Source organism: Delphinapterus leucas, chromosome 20, assembly GCF_059928025.1.
Source record: "Delphinapterus leucas isolate spDelLeu-1000000601 "Yukka" chromosome 20, BTC_Dleu_Yukka2, whole genome shotgun sequence".
Lineage (NCBI taxonomy): Eukaryota > Metazoa > Chordata > Mammalia > Artiodactyla > Monodontidae > Delphinapterus > Delphinapterus leucas.
In genome coordinates, this window is record NC_143148.1 from 10,638,471 (window position 1) to 10,644,614 (window position 6,144).

Sequence of the window (6,144 nt, forward strand, 5' to 3'; positions counted from 1 at the left end):
GACCCTTGTTCTGTGACATCCCCATATCTTTCTAGAAAATTCCCCCTTTGGACTTTGGCCAGTTTGGAGGGTTCTGTTCCCTGCTGCCCTCTCTGACTTGGCCCCAGAGCCCACCCCTGGCACACAGCTGTGGGTGGGTGGCTCTGATGCATGGCGTCTCTTGCTCTGCATGTACGTAGGTGAATTTCTGAATGGAAATGTGGGAGCTGGTCTCTGGGAAATCTCTGAATTTTCTGGCACTCTTGTTCTGGGCCTCTGAGTTATTTCCAAATTGGGAAATTGTGGCTGCTGCTATGTTTCTCCCCTGGACCATGATGTCACCTCTGGGGTTCCCCCTCCTCCCAGGGCTCCCAGCTACGCTTACTGTGGTTGCAGCAGCCTCCTCCCTGGCTCTGGATGGCCAGAGGCTTCCCTCTTTCCCCCCTGCCAATGTTTGGACTTCACATTTGGGGCCCGCCTCACCCCATATCCTGCCTCTTCCCCACTGGACATCTGACTTCTCGGTGACAGGAGTGGGGCCTCTGTCTGAAATCCAATCATTAGAGCCTTGGTCCTGAACGATCCCACGCCATGTAGATGATACAGCCTCCGTTACTGAAGCTCAAAATCGGGGGCGGGGCTGAGGTCAGGGATGCGGTGAAGGTCAGGGATGAACTCAAAGAGGGGGTCAAGAAAAGGGAGGTTCTCAGGGATAGGGTTAAGATGTGGTGAGTGTCAGTAGGAGGGGGAGGGCCTTTGGTGACTGGTATTCCTGGGGAAAAACCTTTGAGTCAATAAATACTTGGGAAGGCCAAAAGGTCCAGGCTGTCAAAATTGCTGAATTAAATAAAAAGTCTTGCTGCAGGTCTGGGTGAGGCTGGGTGAGGACGTGACGGAGGGAGATGGGTGCCAGCTGGAATGGGTGGGTTGAGTTAAGGAGTTGTCTGGTTCCCCTGACAGCCCCTCTGCTGGCTCTTTTCCACCTCTGAGCCCTGAGGGGTGGTCTGGGGTCTCATGGAAACCACCCTCCTCTGGTTCCCACAGCTGCCTGGGCTCCGCCACCATGGCCCTTTGCTCTTTGTATTCATTCAATGAATACATGTTTATTGAGCACCTACTATGTGCTCGGCCCTGTCCTAAGTGCTGAAGATACAGTAGTGAGCAAGAGACAAAGTTCCTGTCTTCCTGGAGGTACCATGCTGGATGGGACTTGGGAAGAGAAAGATAATAAAAAAGTAGACAGGTACTCTATATACCAGGGGATGATAAAAGCTATAAAGGAAAATAAGACACGGTAAGGAGACAAGGAAGAATTTCTCCAATATTCCTCCTTTGTGGCTGCCCAACACTTTTGACTCTACTCCCTCCAGCTTCCCCTGCATGTCCCTCCTTCCCAAGGCAGAAACAAACAAACAAACCAAAAAACCCTCACAGCTTTAGTGTTTCTTTCAGCAGGTACAAGCCTGTGAACTAGGTGTCACCAATTGACTTGCATTTGGAGGGGACAACACAAGCCAGTTCTGAGCAGATGTTTTAAAGTTATGGCCTGGCTCATCCATTGTTCTTCTTCTTTGGTTCCCATAACTACCTGTCCCAGATGGGGCTGCTCCTTCAGCCATGGTCCCAGGACAAAGAAGATGTGTGAAGAAGAGCCACAGCTGACCTGCTGTCAATGTGTAACATGAGTGAGAAATTGATGAGCAAATCCTCAAGATTTAGGGGTTGTTTGTTATTGCAGCAAAATCCAGTGAAAGCTGACTGATAGAAAAATCATCTCTGAGATGGGGTGTTGAAAACTAAATGAAGTCAGCTCCATGATTTCCTGGGGATAAAGTATTTCAGACACAGGAAGAAGCAAGTGCAAAGGCCTTGAGGCACAAACCTGCTTGCTGACTTGACAAAGGGGCTGGTGTGGCTGGAGTAGGAAGAGTAATGGGAAGTATGAGGAACAGTTCAGAGAGGTAGGAAGAGGTCAGATGTTATGAGACTTAGTGGGCCATGGTAAGATGTTGATATTTTATGGAGGTGGGAAGACCTTGGAGGGTTTTGAGCTGATTTGATCACACTTGTGTCTTATCTTCCCGGACTGGGCTGGAACCCGCGTCCCCTGCATTGGCAGGCAGATTCTTAACCACTGCGCCACCAGGGAAGTCCCCAGACTTGTGTTTTAACAGGATCCCTCTGGCTGCCCTGTGGGGAACAGGCTGTAGTGGGTGGCAGGTTGAAGCCAGTGGGGAAGTGACTGCAATGGTCCAGGTGGGAGGTGATGGAGGATCATTGCTGGGTGGTGGAAGGGGAGGTGAGATGAAGCGGTTGGATTTGAATGTAATTTGAAGGTAGAGACCCAGGGATTTGCTGACAGATTGGATGTGGGACATGAAAGAAACCTCTCTTTCCCACCGAGGACCCCACGGTCCTGGCCTGAGGGAAGGAGGAAGTGCTTTTGACTGAAACGGGGGCAATGGCTGGAGCAGCAGGTTTGGAAGGAAAAGCAAATTTGGTTTCAGACTTGCTTCTTTGTGTCTTCCTGTCAAGACTCTAAATTCCTTGAGGGTTGGGACCAGTTCTAGACATTTTTTTGTCCTCAAGTGCCAAAATATCTATTGAAAGAATAAATAAGTGAATGGAGAGGGCAGACAGCAGAAGCAAGAAGAACTACAATCCTGCAGCCTGTGGAACAAAAACCACATTCACAGAAAGATAGACAAGATGAAAAGGCAGAGGGCTATGTACCAGATAAAGGAACAAGATAAAACCCCAGAAAAACAACTAAATGTAGTGGAGATAGGCAGCCTTCCAGAAAAAGAATTCAGAATAATGATAGTGAAGATGATCCAGGACCTCGGAAAAAGAATGGAGGCAAAGATCGAGAAGATGCAAGAAATGTTTAACAAAGACCTAGAAGAATTAAAGAACAAACAAACAGATATGAACAATACAATAACTGAAATGAAAACTACACTAGAAGGAATCAATAGCAGAATAACGGAGGCAGAAGAGCGGGTAAGTGACCTGGAAGACAGAATGGTGGAATTCACTGCTGTGGAACAGAATAAAGAAAAAAGAATGAAAAGAAATGAAGACAGCCTAAGAGACCTCTGGGACAACATTAAATGTAACAACATTCGCATTATAGGGGTCCCAGAAGGAGAAGAGAGAGAGGAAGGACCCGAGAAAATATTTGAAGAGATTATAGTCGAAATCTTCCCTAACATGGGAAAGGAAATAGCCACCCAAGTCCAGGAAGCACAGAGTCCCATACAGGATAAACCCAAGGAGAAACACGCCAAAACACATAGTAATCAAACTGGTAAAAGTTAAAGACAAAGAAAAATTATTGAAAGCAGCAAGGGAAAAACGACAAATAACATACAAGGGAATTCCCGTAAGGTTAACAGCTGATTTCTCAGCAGAAACTCTAAAAGCCAGAAGGGAGTGGCATGACATATTTAAAGTGATGAAAGGGAAGAACCTACAACCAAGATTACTCTACCTGGCAAGGATCTCATTCAGATTCGATGGAGAAATCAAAAGCTTTACAGACAAGTAAAAGCTAAGAGAATTCAGCACCACCATACCAGCTCTACAACAAATGCTAAAGGAGTTTCTCTAAGTGGGAAACACAAGAGAAGAAAAGGACCTACAAAAACAAACCCAAAACAATTAAGAAAAATGGTAATAGGAACATACATATCGATAATTACCTTAAACGTGAATGGATTAAATGCTCCAACCAAAAGACACAAGCTCACTGAATGGATACAAAAACAAGACCCATATATATGCTGTCTACAAGAGTCCCACTTCAGACCTAGGCACACATACAGACTGAAAGTGAGGGGGTGGAAAAAGATATTCCATGCAAATGGAAATCCAAAGAAAGCTGGAGTAGCAATACTCATATCAGATAAAATAGACTTTAAAATAAAGACTGTTACAAGGGACAAGGAAGGACACTACGTAATGATCAAGGGATCAATCCAAGAAGAAGATGGAACAATTATATATGCACCCGACATAGGAGCACCTCAATACATAAGGCAACTGCTAACAGCTATAAAAGAGGAAATCGACAGTAACACAATAATAGTGGGGGACTTTAACACCTCACTTACACCAATGGACAGATCATCCAGACAGAAAATTAATAAGGAAACACAAGCTTTAAATGACACAATAGACCAGATAGATTTAATTTATATTTATAGGACATTCCATCCAAAAACAGCAAATTACACTTTCTTCTCAAGTGTGCATGGAGCATTCTCCAGGATTGATCACATCTTGCGTCACAAATCAAGCCTCAGTAAATTTAAGAAAATTGAAATCATATCAAGCACCTTTTCTGACCACAACGCTATGAGATTAGAAATCAATTACAGGGAAAAAACCGTAAAAAAACACAAACACATGGAGGCTAAACAATATGTTACTAAATAACCAAGAGATCACTGAAGGAATCAAAGAGGAAATCAAACAATACCTAGAGACAAATGACAATGAAAACACGATGATCCAAAACCTATGGGATGCAGCAAAAGCAGTTCTAAGAGGGAAGTTTATAGCAATACAAGAAACAACAAACATCTCAAATAAACAATCTAACCTTACACCTAAAAGAACTAGAGAAAGAAGAGCAAACAAAACCCAAGGTTAGCAGAAGGAAAGAAATCATAAAGATCAGAGCAGAAATAAATGAAATAGAAACAAAGGAAACAATAGCAAAGATCAATAAAACTAAAAGCTGGTTCTTTGAGAAGATAAACAAAATTGATAAACCATTAGCCAGACTCATCAAGAAAAAGAGGGAGAGGACTCAAATCATTAAAATTAGAAATGAAAAAGGAGAAGTTACAACAGACACCGCAGAAATACAAAGCATCATAAGAGACTACTAGAAGCAACTCTATGCCAATAAAATGGACAACCTGGAAGAAATGGACAAATTCTTAGAAAGGTATAACCTTCCAAGACTGAGCCAGGAAGAAATAGAAAATATGAACAGACCAATCACAAGTAATGACATTGAAACTGTGATTAATTTCCGCACCCAAAAGAATCACCTGGAAGCTTGTATAATCAAGCAAATATGAATATATTTCTTTAGTCTTCCCTCCCACATAGAAAAAAAAAAAATAGTAGCATTGTTCTGCCTCCTCCAGCTTTTTACCTACTTTTATGTCTTTCTACACAAGGACATAGCAAGCTGACTCATTCGTTTATTCATTCATTGGTTTATTTGTTCATTCATTCACAGCTGTACAGCGTTCCATTGCATGAACACGCCATAAACTTTGAACCTGTCCTCAGTGGATGGGCCTTTCGGGTGTTTCCAACTCTTTTCAGTTGCAAAATATCCTGCCCGGAGTAACCGTGTCTACGCCATTTCCCATGCGTGTGACTGTATCAGTTCCATAGGTTCCTAGAAGCTGATTTGCTGGGTCAGAGGGCATGTGCACTTGTGGTTGTGGAGGATATTGACAAATTGTCATCCCCTGCTCTTGCCAGCCAGTGTTTCCTACCCATGGATGCACACAGTAGTGAACTGAAGCTTTTAAAATTTCAGATGTGGGGACTTCCCTGGTGGCATAGTGGTTAAGAATCCACCTGCCAAGCAGGGGACGTGGGTTCGATCCCTGGGCTGGGATGATCCCACATGCCGCGGAGCAGCTAAGCCCGGGAGACACAGCTACTGAGCCTGTGCTCTAGGGCCTGCGTGCCACAACTACGGAAGCCCATGCTCCGCAAGAGAAGCCACTGCGATGAGAAGCCCGTGCGCCACAACGAAGAGTAGACCCTGCTCGCCACAACTAGAGAAAGCCCGCACGCAGCAACGAAGACCCAATGCAGCCAAAAATAAAAAATAAAATTTCAGATGTGAAGTTTTGCCCCAAAGGACTTGATGTAGGAACATGGAGGCTGGCTGGGAGGGTGGGAAGAGAAAGAGAGGGAGGGAGGGAGGGAGGGAGGGAGGGTGGGCAGGAGGCAGAATGGGGCAGGGAGAAAGGCAGGGGTGGGGGGGAGGGGGTGGAGGGAGAGAGATGGAGGCTGGGGACAGTGGGGTAGGGGTTGGGGCTCCTGAGTGTGACTCCCTTGGTTCCAATTCCATCTTCACCAACTAATAGCTGGTGATGCTAAGCAACCTATATTGATTCTCTTGCCTCC